Raw genomic sequence first — 21778 nt, 5'->3', positions numbered from 1 at the left:
TCTTCCTACTGTTACTACATGCATGCTCCTACAGGAAGAGTGAATGCTGCTAGTCAGGAGCTGCGTTTCCATTCCAAACTTTGTCTACATGCTGCTAATGTTGAAAAAAACGGAATTTTGCCATTGCAGTGTATTCACTAAATAAGAAGCACAAAATCACACATGAATAAGTTTGTTCGCGCAGTAAGCTGTTAAAAGAAGTCAGGCAACGCCTTCATCCTCTTTCTACTTTCTGTTGTCTGTCATTTCTGAAGAAGACAACAGGAAGGAGGATGATGATGTAACATCTGGTTGTTGATCACATGACTCGTGTGATGCAAAAAAGTGTTTCTTTAGTAGTTTTGTGAAATATACTAATTTTGAAAGAGCTGGACACATCATCCTAGTGCAAAAACTTTTTATCTAAAAAAGTGTTTTTGTTTTTCAAAATGTGTGTGTTTCTATTAAACTCATTTATTTTCATGATTCCAATTTCAAAATTTCTGTTTTCAATGGAACACAGTTTGTGATTCGGTGCAACCTGGTGGGTTTCTGTAGATCAGGCCACACCTGCTCACCACTCGCCTGAATCACGTAGCTGAATTCCTCATCAGCAGTCGTTCAGCTAGAGATGTAGCAACAAGCAGTTCATCTGAGTCAGGGTTGTTGGAGAGGAGATGCATCTGAAAGATGAAGGACTGGAATTGAGAACCCCTTCTTTAGATAAAAAAAATAAAAGCGTTTTACCAACTTGAATTTTTTTAGATCACTAAAACAATTAATTTCTTGAGTAATTAGGAAGTGGTGTGATATGAGAAAAGGTAGTTCTACCCTTTGTTTGTTGTTTTACATAGTAAAGAAACAAGTAGATTGGTCATTTATGAAACTATTATTGCAAACATACAGTGCCTTGAAAAACTATCCAGGCAATGGATCTGCCGTTGTTCACTGTCCTATTCAGTGAAAACATCCTACTGAGTCTCCAAATAGTTCAAAACTTGTTTTATACATTTTAACAGGAACCAGCCAGTGGGATTAGACATGGGAATTAGAGCCTTGGTAGAAATTTCATATTTATATGCTAATGTTCAGTATTAATATGTTATCACATTTGATAATAAACTTAACAGAAATGTTCCACTTTTAAAGTTTTAGAACATAATATAGCTTAATTAATCTCAGAAATTTTGAAAGATTATTTACTTCTGGCAGAAAATATATTTATCTTTCTTTATTGAAGTGTACCAAAAATGAACCAATTTGTGACTTTAAAACCCAAATACATTTTAAATGGGAGCATGAAATAATACATGAACTAACTTCCTTTATAAAAACCTAAAACTCTTCTTTCCCTTGATGTCCTGCATTGAGAAGTTCTGGTTTCAGAACAAACTATCGACACCAGTGACTCTCTAACTTTGGTGTAAAAGTGAAGAGCCACAGCAGTTTCCTTCAGCCACACAAAAATGCTCCTTGCTTATTAGCAGCCACTGAAAAACGGCCGTGATTTTTAGCAAAATGAAAAGATGCTGGTGCTCAGCCTTAGCCGTCACACTCTGTGGCGAACAACACAATAGAATAATTAGAGCTCTGTTTCTCCAGCTGACAACACACACGCAGGAACAAGGGAACATGCTGCGAACACAGACAGCACAACCAGGAAAACAGGAACACCCCGTAAACACGGCAATAGGTCCTCTATAGCTGCACCCAGAATAACACAGGATAGAAACATGACAGGCAATTACCTTTATAAGGTAAGACTTTTCTCAGGAGCCAACTGCAAAATAAAAGAAGCAGAGCAGAGACTCATGACAGGCTCTCAGAATATTTGTTTGCCCTAAAATTTGCAAATTAGACCACAGCTGTAGCTTATTGCTGTAAGAGCTGAGATCACAGCTTTAGTTAAAGAAGAGACTGGAATGTGTTACACACTGATTTTAGGAGTTGATATCTTTGACATTTCTGGTTAAACTGGACAGTTTTGTAGCATCCATGACTAAAAATGAAGGTAAAAATGGATTCATGAGTTCATCACTCTGATAATCTGTCAAACATCTGTCTGCAGAATGAACATTTTGCTTCCCTTTGAATGATTTCTATCGCAAAGAAGCAAGGTGACTGTTGCATATTTCTCAGATAAAGATTTTTTCCGCATCAATCAAAAATAATTAGAAGATAAGAAAAACCACTGGGAGCTAATAATAAATGTAATCAGACATTACATTTATTTTTAATCAAAGGAAGATCTATTAACTATTTGAGTAAAACCAGACACAAACCACTACTCTACAAACTACAGGCTAACACAAAGATTTATGGTCAGGGGTCAGAATGTTCAGAATACTAATTAAACTGAAAACTTTTTATCAAAAGCTTCTCAGTTTAAAACAAAGAGCCTGAAAGCCAGATGTGAACATGGCTCCTCTTTAAGCCTGTTTGTATCGATCAGTCTTCAGAATCTCTACTCCTTCATTACATGTAGCGTTGAATGTGGTGTGGATTTAAAAGCTTTGTTCTCAATTCTGATCAGTAAAAGGCTGAGATTTAAGGTTTAAGTGACCACATAATGATCACCTTTACAGATGGTGGTTGTTCTGCAGAGGCAATGACCGCTACTCTGACTTTGTACATGCTTACAAAGATAGATCATAAAATATATCTGTTTGCTGAAAACTCAGCACAAAACCATATGAAAGAAAAGTGTTTGTATCATTATGGTGCAGTGATTTTATTATTTTGTGACCTATTATTTGCATTATTGCTGGGACACACAAGTATTTACTAACACGGGAATCATTTATTTTTATTATGGACTCGGCACCGATGCTCCTAATGGAAGGGACACTGCCCACTCATAGCCGTAATATTTGAAAATGGATTCAGCATTGCTCATTGTCATTCTCCTCATGCAGCAGGAAAAGTGAGATAAAGAGAGAAGTGGAGAAGCGGGGAGCATAAACAAAGACTGAGTGAAAAGGCAAATTGGAGGATGAACAGTTTAGCAAATGAGCAGACAATGAGACGTTCAGCCATCTCCCGCATCGCGGGGATCCGGCCGCTTTTTGGAAACCATTCAACAGCAGAAGAAAAAAAAAACGAAACACGTCATTGTCATAACAGTAATAAGCTTTGAAGTAGAGAAAAATGATCCTCTATACAAAAAAATGAAATTATTTAGAATAATATAAATAATAGAAAACTTCCTTTGAATAATTTAGAGGTAAATAATATTAAATTTTTCAATTGTTAGGAAAATAACTGCATTCATAAAAATGAACAGCATTTAATTGGACCACATTTGTTTTTGCTGCAGCTTCGGCTAATTGAGGCATCAGTGTTACTATTCACAGTGTTTATCAGCGAGGCGCTCACTTCCTCATAAGGCAGATGATACATACGTTTTGTCTTTTTTCAGTTTCCAGCATCTTTTATAAGTCGAGTTCACCCCAGACACCCAGTTATTTCATTTTGTCACCCAAAGAAAGTTTAAACTCTTCTTACTCTGCAGTAACATGATGCATCAATCTCCATTTGTTAATAGAATCTTCTTTCCAGGGACTGTTAGTTATTACAAGGAGGAACAAAAGCTAGAAACAACAATTCATGTTTGTTTTTTGGTGCTATTGTTCATATTTCAGGTTGAATTGTTGGGGTTGTTTCTTGTCTGTTGGCCACACAAAGCTCAGTTATCTAAGCTCACTTGCATATTTATATCTGAATGTGTGAATGAATTTTTAAATTTATTTTACAAAATGTTTTTTTGTTGATCTGGAAAACTAGAACAAAAACTGCGTACTAAAAGAACAAAGTAAATATCCTCAAGAAATGGTGATTCAAAATGTGTTGCGACTGACTGTAAAAAGTCTTCTGCTGAGTTTTTGCAAGTTAAAAAAAACATTATTTATTCCCTTAGAGTGAAAAAAAAAGATGAAAGGATGTGTATCAAAGAGAAAAACGTTAGAAAAACAGTTAGTCTGCATTCCATGGCAACAAAAGATCTGTGACAGTCAGGCACTTTAATCCTGAGTATTAATCTGCACATTCTGAGCACACCTGCATCTGCACAGCCCTCAAAGTCACATCTCTGTGTGATAAGCCTCTGTGGGAGGATGGCCGGTCATTATGTTACCTCAGCTGGTTGAGCACCATCTGAGGTTAAAATGTTGACTGCCCTGGGTGACTTCAATCTGTCAGACCACTGCTTGAACGCAGGAAGCCTCATCTCTACCTAATCTAATCTTCTGTATAATCTACTGCTTTCCCAGCAGCACCATCTGCACCCATCACTCAAGCTGTTTTTGGTGCAATATTATTGAAAAAATGTCCAGAGGAGGTTGAAGAAAATGGATAGTGTGCGGTGGAGCAGTACACTCAAATTTAACCGGCTTAAAATCTGATGAGACCTGTTTTATTCCATGCTTAATTTTACTGGAGATGGACAAACAAACAAACTGCATCAGTATCTAAGATTTAAATAAACATAGACTCTGAAAGCAAACTTTTAATCTTCAATTCAAACACTTAATTTTGTTTGCATAGCATATTTCAGCAACACAGCAGTTCAAGATACAAAAATAAAGTCAGAAAAAAAAACATACGGTCACCAACTGAGAAACCAGTAACAAACATTTCGTTTTAAAAGAACAATGACTTTAAAATCAGCTCTGACAATCAAAGAACACGATGCTGATTTCTGTAATATTCTGGATTTCAGGCTATGTTATTCTAGCAGATATTAGTGAAGCCATGACATATTTATGATTTTTACCTAAATAAAAAATACTGTGTAAGTGAAACTCTGTTTTGAACTTAAGCTATCGACATATATACAAATAAATAAACTAACTGAAAAACACTAAAAGATAAGTAATTTTGATAGGTGACTGTTATATACCTTATATAAATATGAATAAATATATATATATATATATATATATATATATATATATATATATATATATATATATACTGCTCAAAAAAATAAAGGGAACACTCAAATAACACATCCTAGATCTGAATGAATGAAATATTCTCATTGAATACTTTGTTCTGTACAAAGTTGAATGTGCTGACAACAAAATCACACAAAAATCATCAATGGAAATCAAATTTATTAACCAAAGGAGGCCTGGATTTGGAGCCACACACAAAATTAAAGTGAAATGTTCCCTTTATTTTTTTGAGCAGTATATATATATATATATATATATTTATATATATATATATATATATATATATATATATATATATATATATATATATGTCCTATAGATATAGATATCTGTCCTATAGATATAGATATATATATCTATAGGACAGAAAAGAAGATGGGTGTTTTTGGAGATGGAAACGGAACGAGGCTGGATGAGACCTTTTCACCTGCACAGGTCAGGGTTTATCACTGTGCAACATGAAAACAGAAACTGATGGTTCAGATCCACTCATTAAGCTGTCTGCTTGCTCGACTTGGCAAGATACATGTTTATCTTTGAAAAGCAGGGAAGGTTATCAAGCTCAGGGTGAATAATATCACCTGTGGCATCGCAGCTTTATGGTGAGCCTCAAGGTGAGGGAAAATTGAAATTTTATGCTGCATTGTGGTGGTTTATACACAAACAAGGGTCACCTGGAGGGGACGGGATGGTGATAAATGTTTGTTATGAATACAGTCAAGGAGAGGACAGACGTCGGGGGAGGAAACACGATTAAAATTTTGGCTTTTAAAACTTTACAATAACCAGTCCGATTCTCCAAACATCAAATAGCAATCTTGAATCTCTCTTACAATCCCAAACAGGAACCGTTATGTGGAAGCTAAAGTTTATTTTTTGTTTTTTTCCGAAACTCTCCACTGAAAGGGACAGTTTACAGCTAATGCAACCTGAGAGAAGACAAGTCTGCTTTTTAAAGCCAGAAATATCTCAAAACGAAACATGACACAACATTGCCAGGCGGTTACAGCTCCCTGGGGGAGATATGGACTGGAAATAAACAGCATTGAGTTGTAATTGTCAGAAAACTGTAGGTCAGCTTCTGTTTTTATGCCACTTTTGTACGTCAGCCACATAATGCAGGTTTTTGCTTTATGTGGATTGTCACTCAGACAGGAATGTGAAGTCAGTCCTGTCATCTAGTGGCTTAAAAGGTTTACGCCACAACAGCTGCGACAGCAAGACGTCTACAGTTGTGTTTACAGCCGCCTCCCCATGCTGTGTCAGTCCTGCTAAAGATGTTTGAAAGGTTTTACATTCACCTTTTATCGTAGAAAAATATTTTCTAATGAAAATTTTAAAACTCTTTTAAGGTTAATTTGTCAAGAGAAACAAGGGGAGTATGTGTTCAAGTTTAACATCATCATGTGAATTCATTCCTAATAATTTTGTTCTCATTTACACCTCTTTACTTCCTCTGATGTGAGAAAAAGTTACAAGAATTAAGCCTGAAAAATGGAAAATGAAGGCGACATTTTGATCGAGATTACTTTCAAAGCACTACAAGAGTCATACTCTGCTTTACTTTAAAAAAATGATCTTTTATGTATGAAAAGTACAATCTGACAAAAACAATTTCTGTATGTGCAAAAAATAAATAAATAAATAAATAAATAAGTGCCTGAGCATGCTAAGATGAGGGTCTGCAGAATGTGGTCAGCAGGCATAATAAAAGCTTTCAGGTTTGGTCATTAAAGTTAATTATAATTACACATAATTGCTTATAATTATTATAATTTGTTTTTATGGTTAATTTTAAGGCCAAATCTTCAGAGCTTACTGTTTATACTCCTTTGACAGTCTTTCCATGTCTCCACTAAACGTTGGTACATTCTCCAGGTTTTACTGCACAGTGCAGTAAGTTGTCTAGTTATCAATAAATAATAATAAAGCACCTAAAGATAATTAGTACAATTATAATAATAATAATTTTGGGATTTGGAGTTATGAATCTTACATGGAGAAATTTCATTGCAGTCACATTTAATTAATACTATGAACAATTATGCAAAAAATATATATATATAAAAAATAAATAAATGGAATTCAGCAAGAACTCAGACTTGAGCATTATGACCTGAAGTGTGAATGAAGCAATAGCGACACCTGAACAGGTGTGGTGGTGAGGCGGCGGCCAAATCAAGTTCAAACAAACCAACAGAAAGTACAAATTAGATAACAAATAGAAAACAAACGTACCCAGAGGAACTCTGATCTTCTAAGCCTTTCCTTATATGAGATCAACAGCAGCTACATATTTGAAAACATGATTAGAATGTCATTACAAATAACAATAAAATGGCTAAATGCTCATTGCGTACCCCGAAAGATTTATTTGATTAACTTTGATTGCATTTTACATAAACGTTGAACTGAAGCATTAAGCAAGACTGATGCTGAGAGACGGACAGCATTTGGCACAATCAGAAGCCCACCTTTGAATGAATTATAACGTCTCTATGCATAAATACCAGATACATTTACAGTAGAACAAAAGAACCAGTCATGCTTTGTAATAACATTGGCAGATGAAGAAAAAAGGGAGACCCCAAATTTATGTGTAAGAACAAGCAATTAAGACAGAAGTAAATATTGAGGATAATCTAGTTGACAAGTTAATTACATTCTTTCTCCTGAACCTGTATAACTTGTCACTGATGATTGAGCCACTGCTTTGTCTAAAACCTGAAAGCAGACATTGTTTGAATAATGCAGTCTGAAAAAAGAGGAGGGGGATCACCCACACAACCTCATTAAGTCATTTAATTTCAAATAACATTGTTTTCTAGGGCTTGCAGAGAGCTCAGTTTATATCGCTCAGAGAGGGATATGAAACAAACGCAGGCTTAATGCAAACCATAGTTTTAGGAAGTTTTCATTTTTGACAGATTTTCTTTCTTTTTGTTCTGTCAAATCCAGACTAACCAAGCTGCTCATCGTCAGAGTGGAAATGAACGTTACTCCAGCTTAACGACTGGCGTGCGACACTAATGAGGAGCGGTGGACAGTCTGGCTCATCCGACCTCTTGTGTTTGTCATTGACCAGATGCTGCAAGGAACGTCAGGAAGTCTAAAACTTTAATGAGCGCTAACGCTGCTCCCTGTTCTGAACGGGAACAAAACATACCAGAGTCCAATCAGAGATGGGAGAGAGCAGCAGTAGTTTCTGCTTCCACCTCACAGTCACACACAGAATGGAAAAATAATTCAGTGTGTTAATTAGCAACAGATGTGAATTGTCCTGTTATCTAACTAATGTGCTCTGGGTATATATGATTATTCCCTCCTGGTCATAACTGGGAGAACCAAAGAACCAGAGAACTTTGCTGACAATCCATAATAACAGCAATTCTATTGAAAGACTATCAAAGACATAGCAAAGAAAAAAAATATTATAGTTTCATCAGCAGAAGAATTAAAACAATTACATTTGTTTTGTTTTTGTTTCTTTAAAACAGAATTACTGAGATCTGCTGTTTTGTTCTTTTTGACAATTTACCTCTTGGGGAAAAAAAAAAAAACAAGGAAAGATGGTAACTACTTTGGTTTCCTGTCTGGAAATGATTTTATTTGTTCTATTATTATTCTTCTCTAAGAACTTTATTTCCCCTCAAGAGGTTGTTGTGAAAATTGGATCTCATTGGTATGACTGACCTGAAATAGAAGTACAAGCACATACGAGTGCATGAGCACACCTGCACCTGGACCTGTGCAGAGCTGGTATTTGTGGAAAAGGAGCAGCATTTTTCTGTCAGTAGAACGTTTAAAAACTCATTTTTAATAATAATAATAATAATAATAATAATAATAATAATAATTAAGAACTTATACAGACACACACTCTTTAAATCAAGAATATTTTACAAAATGTAATACTATAAAAATCTGCGACAGACTGGCGACCTGTCCAGGGTGACCCCGCCTCTCGCCCGGAACGTCAGCTGGAGATGGACACCAGCAACCCTCCTGACCCCACTAAGGGACAAGGGTGTAAAGAAAATGGATGGATGGATGGATAATGCTATAAAAATATTCTTCCATAACTTCCATGACATTTTTATTTCTAAGCAAAGCTTTTGTAAATGTAAATATTGACACCTCATCCATATAAAGCCGTAAATACAAAGAACCTACTAACTCAGGTCTCCTTGAAACATTGGTAAACGTGTGTATATGGCTTAAAAAAGTAAGATTTATATAATGCCAGTTTTATTTCACCGTAGACTGAGCTCTTTCAGCTGAGCCAGAAAAACACCAAGACAATTTTAAGTAGTTGATGTCTTTGAAATCAGACCCTGAACTTGAAATTAGTTAGAAACACCCCAGATAGCACATGATGTTAAATCAACGTTGAAAAATAGTTAGAATCGTTGATTTTTGGTTGAAGTCGACAAATGACGGTGGATCAACCATCAAACAACCATCCAATCAAACCGTTGAAACTGTGACATTGAATCAACGTTGTTTTGTGGTTGAAATCTGATCACTGAAATGCCGAAGTCTGATTAATGGTTGATTTTTGGTTGAAGACGACAAATGACGGTGGATCAACCATCAAACAACCATCCACCTCTAGCCAAGTAACCAATGTTGAAACTGTGTCATTGAATCAATGTTGTTTTGTGGTTGAAATCTAATGACTGAAATGCTGATGTCTGATCAACATCTGATCAATATTGAATCAATGTCAGATGTATTGCCGCACCCCTTCCCCTCCTCTCCTCCTCATCAGCGCTCTGGGTCAGAGCATTTTATTACTGAGCGGGGGTTATCACATTTAAATTAAGCACTGTAGAGGATAGTGGGTGGTGATTCCTTTCTGTACATTTTCTTACTTGTTCATAACAATTCTCACTGACTGTGTGTGTGTGATATATTGACACAAAAACATCTACAACTTACTACAAGGAGTGGAGGGGTCCACCCCCACCGTTTACATGAGTGGGATGTCCCAAACACAGCTGCTTCGCTGTTGGCTTGTTGGAAAATATGTTAATTCAACGTTGAATTATCATCACAAAGGTTGCATGTTTGGTTGAGGTCGACAACTGATGGTGGATCAACTATAAAACAACCATTCAATTCTAGCCAATTAACTAATGTTGAAACTGTGTCATTGAATCAATGTTGTTTTGTGGTTGACATCAAATAAATGAAATGCCAACGTCGAATCCAGTGTGTTTCAGCACTGGTCCTCCAGGCCCTACAAGTTTTAGGCATTTCCCTAATTCAACACACATGATATTAATTGACGTCTGATTAATGGGGTTTTGCTGAACTGAAAAAACGCAGGTCAGTTTGATTGACGTTAAGGTTTGGGGAAGAACTACCCAGATAGCACACGATGTTAATTTCATGTTGAATTATGATCACAAAGGCTGCATGTATGGTTCAGGTCAACGACAGAAGCTGGATCAACCATCAAACAACCATTCAATTCTAGCCAATTAACATTCATTGATTGAAATGCCACATTGAATCCAGTGTTTTTCAGCACCGGCACCAGGCACACTGCCCTGCAAGTTTTAGCCATTTCCCTAATTCAGCACACATGATATTAATTAACATTTGATTAACAAGGTTTTGCTGAACTGAAAGCATGCAGGTCAGTTTGCCTTGAGGATAAGGTTTGGGGAAAAACTAGTAATCAAAGTGTTCAGGTGTTTTTTGCACCCCTCACCACCGCCTGCCATTCAAACGCCCAACCCCCTTCCCTCCACCCGCCAAAAACACACACACACCTCTTTCCCCCCACCTGGGCCCATCTACCCCTCAATCGGGTGAAACAACGTTAATTTTAAGTGAGGGTTTTTCATTTTTCACATTTTATTTTTTAAAAGATTGTTTTGGCTAGTGGCCTTTATTTGATAGTTAATTAACAGGAAAGTGGGTAATGAGAGAAGGGGGGTAATGCAGCAAAGGTTGCCAAGGTCAGGAATTGAACCTGTGACAGCTGTGTTGAGGACTGAGTCCTTGATTGTGGTTTGTGCTTAACCCCTGCGCCACCACAGCACAACCCCTTTTAGGTGAGGGTTAATCACGTTTTAACTTAAGCACTATGTGTTGACAACACTGAGTTGTGATTCCGTTCTGTACCCAGATTCACTAGCGGAACAAGTCAGCGTTGGGCCAGGGGGCGGGGCTAATTACCGGACCCCTAACGAATCACCAGGCCCCTGATGTTTATCGCCTGCGCTACCAGAAACTGTTGAGCGAGGGGCGGGGAGGTTGGTCTGCGTTTTTTGGTTGATCTTTACCCAGGAAACACATCGGCTAAACCGTGAGTGAAACGGTCACTGGGACTGACTAGTATATGGGTGATTCTATAATTGGAGATACATTTGGCACTTCAAGAAATGACAAAAAAAAACTTTTCATTTCTTAAAAATTTTCTTAGGTAGTCTATTGAAAAGGCATTAAACTTTAAAAAAATCTGTAATTGCCAAACATTAGCTACATATTTTATAATTTTTTCTCAGAAAAAACGTATATTTTGCGGTATGTTATGTCAACTCTGTTACGGACAATATAGACAGTGAGTGAAAAAAACAATAAATTCTAGCAGACTAAAATATTTTTATTCCATTACACCAAGTGTCCTACTACCCAAATACTTTAAATGGAGATGTTTTACTTAAAAATACATTTTAAACAATCAAAAGATACTCAACTTTTCACAGAGTTGTTCGCATAGGGTCAAACGTTTTTCATTAAAACTCATTGAAAACCATCATTCTTTTAGAAATAAAATTGGTCAGTAATACTAAATCACAGCAGAAGTCAACCAACAATGTATATGGTGCTCTAGACAACAGTTTTCCTTTTTTTTTTGGTGAAAGTATGTCATAAACATGTCAACTCTGTTACCTAACAGAGTTGGTGTTAGTAACAGAATTGACAGGACCATAATAATTTAGAACTGAAAACTCTGTTATTGTCAACTCTGTTACCCTATTTGGTAACAGAGTTGACAGTAACAGAATTGACAATTTCAAACATTTTTATTAAAAACTCCACTTGTGAGTAGAAATTGTGAAAAAACATGACACCACTGAGATAATGGTTTAAAAACCATTAAAAAAACTTGTCTCTGATCAAAAATCTGTTGTATTTTTCTCATGATTCTTTGGTAACAAGATTGACGTTGAAAACGATAACACCTGGTGATTGTGATTTTTAAACTAAAATATTTCCCAGAGAATGGCACATAGACCTCTGTGTGTTTCAGGTCTTATCAGTAAAAGTAAATGACTTAATTTTATGCAGTTTATATAGTCGTAGAAGGCAATTTCCCAGATTTACAGGGACAAAACCATATGGTAACAGAGTTGACAAAAAATTCTCGGACACATATTTTTTCAAAAATAAGGGTATTTTGAGTTAATTTAATGTGATGTTGTTATTAAATTGACCTTTTAGGCAGTTTAAAAAAAGACAGAAAAAACAAATTCACCAAAGAAAAATAATAAAACATAGGTTTTTGCATCATTTTTCAGGTTAATAAAAAAGACAGTACCCAACTCGGACGACAAGAAATCTTGGTTTTTCAGCTATATAAAACAATTTTAAATGTATTTACTTAAATGTTTTTACTTGTTAAATATTATGATCCATTAAAATGAGTAATAAATTACGAAAACATTTAAAAATTGAAATATTTTAATATACCAGACCAAAAATAATGACTCTGGACATCAAATGTATCTGCAATTATAGAATGACCCACATATTCCATTGAGGGAAAGTAACTTTAACATTAAATAGACCTTTCTCAACAGGCGGTAGACTTTCTCAGTCTATAATCAGATATTTAAGCCCCCCCCCATAGCTCTGCGCCTGCCCAGATTGCACATGATGGCAATTCAACATTGAATTAACATCTTTTGCCAACAAGCCAACAGCGAAGTGGCTGTGTGTTTGGGACATCCCACTCATGTAAATGGTGGGGGTGGACCGCTCCACTCCTTGTAGTAAGTTGTAGATGTTTTTGTGTCAATATATCACACACAAATGGTCAGTAGGACTTTTTTATGAAAAAGAAAGAAAATGTACAGAAATGAATCTTCACCCACTATCCTTTACAGAGGTTAATTTAGAATGTAATACCCCCCACTCACTAATAAAATGCTCTGACCCAGAGCTCTGATGAGGAGGAGAGGAGGGGAAGGGGTGTGGCAAAAGAGCTGACATTGATTCAACATTGATTCAACATTGATCAGTCGTTGATCAGACATTAGCATTTCATTCATTAGATTTCAACCACAAAACAACATTGACTCAATGACACAGTTTCAACATTGGTTACTTGGCTGGAGTAACCAATGTAACTATAATTCAACGTTTATTTACCGTTGTGTGCAATCTGGGCAGTTTGTTGCAACCCTCATCACCTCCTCATCTCCCCCTACTCCCTCCCAAACCTCCCCCACCCAGCCGCTCCTCCCAACCTTCTCCTCTTTACCCCCTCTCATCCCTTCTTCCCTCCCCCTCCTTGAGCTCTGGATCAGAACATTTTATTACTAGGTGGGGGTTAATCATGTTTCAAATTAAGCACTACATGTTGAGAACAGTGGGTTGTGATTCCTTTCTGTACATTTTCTTACTTGTCTGTAAATATTATTACTGACTGTGCATAATGTGTTGACACAAAAACATCTACAAGTCTGTACTAGGAGTTGTACAGTCCACCTCCCCAATTTTACACTTGTGGTTTGTCCCAACCAAACAGCCACTTTGCTGCTGGCTTGTTTGCTACCGGCTTCTGAATTGAATTCTCCGCTGAGGACTTTTATGGTAAGTTTTTCAATATTACTTTGATCTTAAATGTGTTTATTGAAAAATAAGGGCATTGTTTTGTGCCCATAGTAATCCTGGTTATTTTGGGGCAAAACGGATATTTTTAATAATTGAGGTCATGTCTCCTTTTGTATTATTTTCATCCTACCCACCACTCCAGGCCTAAGTATGAAATCCTGCGAGATTTTGTGGGATTTGAGTTTTTAAAATAGGGCGGGGCCTATTGTTTGGTCTGGGAGAACATGTGGTGGACAAGGAAGTGTAAGGCTGGCTGGTCCAGGTGGGCTTTAAATTGTTGTGATAGTAATCACTTGTTTTTAACTTTTTATTATGATATGCTTAGGGTCGTACTTAAATGAGCCTCTGTACCAGAACAGCTGAGTTGGATGATTACATGACCGTCTGCAGCCATCAAGAAGTGCAGAAGGTTGTTAATCATCCACAGATTCAATCCAGGTGAGGCAGAAGGGAAACACTTAACATGTAAGGCAGGTGAAACACTGAACTAAACCTGCTAATGATTAATTTAGTCTGTTGATTCTTGGATTGGTAACTGGTTAAATTGAACTGGACTATTGTTACTTGTGTGGGATCTTTATTAGCATATAGACACTTTTTAAGGAATTTAATCAACTTATTTGGAAATATTTGTAGTTGATGGAAGATTGAACCAGCTATTTGATTGAAGTTTATTCTGTATAAATTATAATTTTTCCAACTACACTATAAATCACCTTTTGTTCGATTTATTTGTCTCTGGTGTGTTAAATAAACCTGATCCTCCCTGAGTTTTATTGTTAGGTTTTCTGATAAACAGCCCTTTATTTTAAATATTGATTTAATATCAATATCATAAATCCTACACTATACTGCAGCTTGATGGGTAAATGCAGTTGTATATGTAAACATTAAGATAAATATTAATGAAAGATTAAGATATTAATTTAACAGTGAGTGTACATGGGGAACTATATGGTTTGTATTTGTTCTCAGACCTGTAACCAGTACAGTGTTTAATCTTTCATTGTGTTTCAGAACTTTTCAAATGTTTATCATATTTCTAACTGGCACCTTCCTCACTTTTATTTTTTTCAGCTGTTGCTCTGCAGTTTGACCGAAAGCTGACTCTTGAGGACTGCAGCAAAATTGTCAAGAAGTGGCTTCATTACGCACCAGAACGAGAGGAAAACATCACAAGGAATCAAAGTGACACCAACCAGAGTCAAACTGGGGTTACCACAACTTGTACTGTTTCCCTACTTCATACAGTACAAAGCTTAACTTCATGGACTCTGTTCTTCTGTGGACAACAGACTGTTGTTTTGACAGTGAAAAAGGAATCAAATATGTTTAAAGATCTGTCCCTCTTTTCTTAAATAAAATGTTATATCAAACCCATGTTGTCATTTTTAACCTTTTGTACACAGTCTACCCATCATCTGCCAATAATACAGTGTTTAACACCAGTGAAGAAACTTTTAGTGGCATGTTATGATGTAGACCTATCAGACGTAAAATGTACATAAATCCTTATCTTTCATTCAATATAAAAACAACCCAAATCTGCATGTACATCCACAGTCAAATGAGTGTTGAATCAACATTGATTCAATGTAGAATTAACACAAATCTGCATGCAGATCCATGTTCAGCTGATGGTTGAATGAACGTTGATTCCTAACTGATTCAATGTAGAATCAACACAGATATGCATGCAGATCCATAGTCAAATGAGTGTTGAATCAACATTGATTCAATGTAGAATCAACACAAATATGCATGCAGATCCACATTCAGATGATGGTTGAATCACCATTGATTCCTAACTTATTCAATGTAGAATCAACACAAATATGCATGCAGATCCACAGTCAAATGAGTGTTGAATCAACATTGATTCAATGTAGAATCAACACAAATCTGCATGCAGATCCACGTTCAGATGATGGTTGAATCACCATTGATTCCTAACTTATTCAATGTAGAATCAACACAAATATGCATGCAGATCCACAGTCAAATGAGTGTTGAATCAACATTGATTCAATGTAGAATCAACACAAATCTGCATGCAGATCCACAGTCAAATGAGTGTTGAATCAACATTGATTCAATGTAGAATCAACCGAAATCCGGATGCAGATCCATGTTCAGATGATGGTTGACTCAACATTGATATAATGTAGAATCAACATTGATTCATAACTGATTCAATGTACTATCAACACAAATATGCATACAAGTTGACATACAGATGATGGTTGAATCAACATTGATATAATGTCAGTTATGGTTGAAACCCTAACGTTGATTCAACATACAAGTCACCGACCACTTTCAATGTTGTTTCAATGTCAGCGTTCAACGTTGATTCAATGTTTCTGGCTGACATTGATTCAATGTTGTTTCAATCATTCTGTGCTATCTGGGACTCCAGTCTAGATGTCAATAGTTGAGGACAGAAAAATAAACTTGTCTTTGAAAATTTATATTGGGTTGTGTCTCAAGCACCCACTTTGCAAATCACTTCATTATGGCTGCCAGAGAGAAATTCTATTCTGATGCAAAAGACAAAAACATATTTTAGTGGAGCAGGTTTATCATTTCAGATGTAGAACAACTCACTGCTAAATGAAGCTTCCTTTGTTTGATTAATGGCAACTACTTGCCCTGCTTACTGTTATGATTTCTAAGAACTGCAGTGAAAAAATGAAAAAAAAATTAGAAATGTCTCACCTATGTGCTCATCAGGTTCCCGAACGATATTATGTCTGTTTATATAAAATGGAGAGTTGATAGCCAAAACTAAAAGCAATAAAAAAGTTGACGACGACGCAGCTGAAATTTTAATAAAGCTGGAGTTTAAACTTAGAAACAAGATGTCATGATGGCAGTGCATGCCACCAGCAAACAGAATATGAGCCCTCCTGCTGAATCCATTTCAGAGGAACAAGGTTGCCTTTGCTTTTTACTTGATGCAGTTCCCTCTGGATGGAATATATTTTTTAAATATCAAACACTTAATGTTCCATCTCAAACACAAATTTCCTTTTAAGGGTGAGATGTGATACACCAGAGGAAAGCAAACTGATTAATTAATGATGAAGCCAGTTAAAACCTACAACATTGTGTAAATGCAGCTGGAAAATGAAAACTCGCCGGCACAGGGAAGCCAGACGGAGTGTTACATTTTCTGACTTTGGACTTGATAAAAACTGAACTCAAATGAAGATTTTTTAAGAAGAAAAAACAAACTGAGATGCATGTAACTAACTTTAAACTTTTATAAAAATAAGACTCTATATATATATACATATATAATTTTTCAAAGTTCCTTGAGATGACTTTTGTTGTGTCAGCATTACTTAAACAAACTGGATTAAATTGAATATAAGGTAACATTTTCCATTAGAATTCCAGTAAGTTCTTTTCCCAGCTAAATATCGTCTCCAGATTCCCAGTTATCTCTGTTTGCAAGGCCAAACTCTCCCTCTTTCTGTCCTCTGCACCTTTCCCTCTCCCTCCCTGTGTCTCTATAGCAGGCATAATTAATCGCCCACAGACTGCTGTTTACCCAGTCGGATGCTCTGAACAGAAGGAAACGTCTCTGAGGCAAAATTCAAAGTCCCTGCCTCAGCAGAAAAAAAGGAAAAAGAAAACAGGCAGAGATTAGAGGAGCGTGTTTAACTCCTAGTGTGTCCTTCTACATTCATACTCTGATGTTGGAATTAACACACTTTAAGCAGAAATTTTACATAGTCTTGAAAAGTATTAAGTTTCATTGGTCTTAAAAATTATGGGGAAAAAAATAAGAATGGAAAATGTTGATTTTCCAGAACGTTTTTGTTATATTCCAAAAAACAAAAATTCCTGATACTCAATAAACATGATATTTTTCACATTCATCTATATATGAATGGCATGCTTTATCTAAACAGCTCACTTTTGAAGCTGAGACGTGATGTCTGATGTTTCTTTGTATTGTGGAACCGACCCAAAGAGAAAGAAAAACCTGCTGTTTACTAAAAACGTGAGTCTGTAAAACTATAGAATTTTAAAATTAAAGATGTGTAGTAACCTGTTTAACAGTACATTTTGTGTTACATTAACCGTATTTCTCACGGTTGTTTTGTTCTTAGGAACCATTTAATTGTTTTGCAGAATGTTTAAATGAAGCTGGTTTCATTTCATTCATAAAATCAGGTTCAGGAAAACAGAACATGATGAGATTTCAAATCATTTTGAGAAAGCTAATATGTTGTCCGCATGGGAAATGGCTGATACAAATATGCACCAATATTTTTACAGTTATTTTAGTCACTCAGAAACTCCTTTATATTTGTTGACAGAGATCTACGCAAAGCAATCCTTGTGCTTTGATGTAGATGACCAGTTCACTATTTTTTGCAGACCATGAAGTAAAAATCCCAATGTCCAAATAAAAATGTAAAGAAAAATTTATCAAGATCAAGTGCAACCAATTACTTTCAGAAATCCCTTAATTAGTGAATAAATAAAACAAATGCAGAGTTTGTAGCAGAGGTAATAACTCAAATGTTTTTTTTGTTTGTTTGTTTGTTTTTTTCTATATTGCACATGCAGCAATAACATTTAGTTCTCTCACAGCACATGGATAAAACACAGTCAAAAGTCATTTTGAGTCTGAATGTGTGTTTTTCCAGACCTTCCTGAGGACAGCAAGGTGAGAAAATGGTGACCTGAATGTGAAAAGTGTCCCTCAATCTAAGTAGCACCCCAATGACACCATGTCCTATAAATGTCCTGCAGTGTGTGAAACTGAGTCCCAATGATTTCCTGTGCTGCTGTGATCACTCTGTAGGCCCTTCATGTCAGCTGCTGTGCTGCTCTCAAACCACAGCAGCATGACAAAGGTGAGAACGTTTCCAACAGAACACCTGTAAAAGGAACCAAGCAGCTGCTGAGAAAGTCCTGTTTTTTCAGGGAACAAAAACTGCCACTGCAGTACTTTCTTTCCCAGGATAGTAATATTTATGTTCCAATGTAAGGTTGTGTGATGTATGTGGCCAAGAATTTAGAGGACAGTCTCTCCACTGGATCTCATTGGAATTGGCTTCTGATTTAGTTCAACATCTCCTTGGTTTAGCAGATGTTAATTATCAGTTAGGTGATGGTGAATGATGCCGTCTATTGTATTGAGCCAACCACAGGAGTGTCGTCTAGAAATGTGATCATATTATGTGTGCTGTAAAGTGATATTCAGTAATGTGTAACGTCAGAACAGCAGATGTCTCAGGATACATCCTTGGGGAACCCCAAATACCAGCTTGTGATATTTTGCTAGCTCAGACTTTACTACGTATCCAGACATGCAAAGATGGCACATGAATCAAAAGATTCTATAAGAGATTCACTTAGGTATACAGGTACAGACACTTTTTCAGAATGTTATTTCAAACAATATTTTAAGCAACTGAGACTTTTTCCTTTGATTGAACAATTTTTGTTATTCCGGTCTATAACATAATGTCTCTACAAAATTATAACCACAATGAAGTTTGTGGTTATAACCAGACAATAAAATGGAAATTGAGCAGGGAATTGATACTGCTGGAAGACACTGTATCTGTTTAAGTTATTGTATGTTTTTGTTAGTTTTTAAGAAAATCAAATGGTTCAGATAAATTAAAAACAGGAAATAGCCTCTTAGTTTAGCCCTGAATCAATCGCTGCAAACTGGATGCAAACTTCAAGATCAGAGCAGTAGTGAATGAGGCTATATATTTTTTACAGTGAAGAATGACCTTTTGTATCAGTGTGATAACTGGTAATAAGCACCACTAGAGGTTCTTTTTGGTGAAAAAAATAAATAAAAAACTGATGTAATGAGCTCTAGACAAAGAGTCAGAATATGATGTAACTCTTTCCTGATTGTATATTTTGTGAAAGACAAATATTACAGCAACAAATTGCAGATGAACAGCAATCTGTTTTCCGTTTCACTCAGCAATGAGGCAACCACTAGTGCAGGATTTCTTTCGTATTGCTCTCTTTTTACTTAACACAAACAGCTACATTAATATTCCAACAGCTGATATGTTTGCACTCTCCTGCTGAGGTTGGTCTGGCAATATCGCTGCATGAGAAGGAATTATTAATCACACACCAGCTTCCCTGGCTGCTCTCTGCTGTTGTGCATTAACTGTTGCATCGTGAGCTGTTGGTGCTGCCCAGGAGTTGAGGAAGTGCGTCTCCTCTGAGTATTACATGAGGAGGAGAAGGAGTACCTTTCAAACAGGAAATAAACACTCCAATGATCCTTCAAGGAATTAACTTCCGACCTATTTGGAGCGCTTTTTAACACTCTTCTCAAGTCTGTTTGTCCAGGAAATGTGACATTGAGATGTGTGCTGGCAGACACTACATTCATACCTTATTTTCACATTGTGGTATAAGATTTGTGAATCAATGGAGCTCTGAGAGTGTTCACATCTGACACAAGAGAGTCAGTGATTGTCCATCAAGGAGAGCAATGTATTTAGAGTCACATAAATAAGTTAGGTCATGTTTATGTGTAAAGAGCATTTCAGCGACAAATGTTTCAAAAGAGCTGGAGGAGCTGCAGAGATGCACTTTCCAGGCAGGCCTGTGAAGACACTGCTGCTGGAGTCAATACAGCTAAAGACAAACACATAGACGAGTTTCTCTAGATCTTGTTGCAACATTAGTCCTCTAATCCTGGAACATTTCTTCAGGTGATAAAAGCCTGATTTTGTAATTGTGTTTATGTGACTCTGAATGTTCAGGTCAGAGTCCATTGATACAATCCAGGTTTAGGACCTTATCAGTAGTTTCTAGTTGTAATAAATGAAGCTGTGTGATGACGCTGATCGTTACTCTGCATGTCGAAATATTAATATAATTCATTTTTTTAATAAGCTGCAGAAAGTTATGGCACATTTACACATTGGTTTGTTCTAAGTATCTGTTCAGTGCACAGATGGGTTCTGAGTCACCTGACGACATTCCAGTGTAGGAGCTTTGTATCAGTCAATAATGTAACAGAGAGTCCAACATAACTCTCTGGTCTTTTTAATAATATAACATAAAATACAGACTTTTCCACAGTCTGTATTTACATGGATAGCTATTGGATAATTTATGCAGTAAAAATTAATTATCCAAACAATGTCGGGGGCATAACATGTTGTACTATATTATTTTTTAGAGGCTTTAGCTATGTCAGTATAAAGACATGCTACGAATGGATTTGTAGCTGAAATTTAATTTGTTTGATTTTTCAGGAGACTAAATGAGACAATCTAACACCAAAATACAATTTGTAGAGAAAAGAAAAACTACTTTAGCAAGAGTTTAAAACAAAACTTTGTTTAGTGTTCAAGGAGAGTAGTCTTGACTGTGAAGTAGAAACCATAATAGTAGGTTGTCGTATGAAGGAAAAGAGCTTGTGCATCTCTGCAAATTTTGCATCGTATTATGTAGATTTGGCTTGAAATGTCCAATGTATTTTACGTTTACAATGTAAAATTAGTAGGATTTGAAAAGATAAAGAGGATGAAAACAACAAGGTTGGCTTGACGCAGTTCCACTTCGATTCCTGCATGTCATGCGATGTGTTGCCTCAGCAGCTTCAGTGGCCTCTGACAAAGCCCTGGCTTTAAACTCTGCTGTGAAGGATTGTTTCCATCGACATATAACTCATCAATTCCATGTCATGTTGCTGCACTCTGGTTGATCTGCTCGGCTTACTCCCAGGTGGCCTGTCATTAGTGTTGTCATTCAAGTTCTGTCTTCCTGCAGTGATTTATGAATGCACAGAGAAACCAGAGGGGATTTTTGGACCCACTCTCACATCACAGGAAGCTTTTATTTTTAAGTCTGTCTCATAATTATCAGAACATTTATGTGTTCAGTTCTATATACACATTATTTTTCTATGAAATTTTGACATTTAAACTTGGACCAATAAAAAATAAAAATAAATAAAAAACAACACAACAATGTAGGGC

At 36.2% G+C, this 21778-nt stretch overlaps 1 long non-coding RNA gene across 1 annotated transcript; it reads left to right on the top strand.

The window, feature by feature from the left end:
* Positions 1–13527: 13527 nt before the first annotated feature.
* LOC148155531 (uncharacterized) lies at positions 13528–15163 on the top strand. The gene is made up of 2 exons (XR_015765206.1): positions 13528–14225; positions 14865–15163. It is a non-coding gene; the product is annotated as an uncharacterized LOC148155531 (long non-coding RNA).
* The last annotated feature ends 6615 nt before the right edge of the window (positions 15164–21778 follow it).

The sequence above is a fragment of the Poecilia mexicana genome, unplaced genomic scaffold (genome assembly GCF_051168715.1).
Source record: "Poecilia mexicana isolate PSO_F unplaced genomic scaffold, ASM5116871v1 scaffold_14, whole genome shotgun sequence".
NCBI lineage: Eukaryota > Metazoa > Chordata > Actinopteri > Cyprinodontiformes > Poeciliidae > Poecilia > Poecilia mexicana.
The sequence above is the reverse complement of the archived record's forward strand: the minus strand, read 5'-3'. Positions and strand labels throughout refer to the sequence as shown.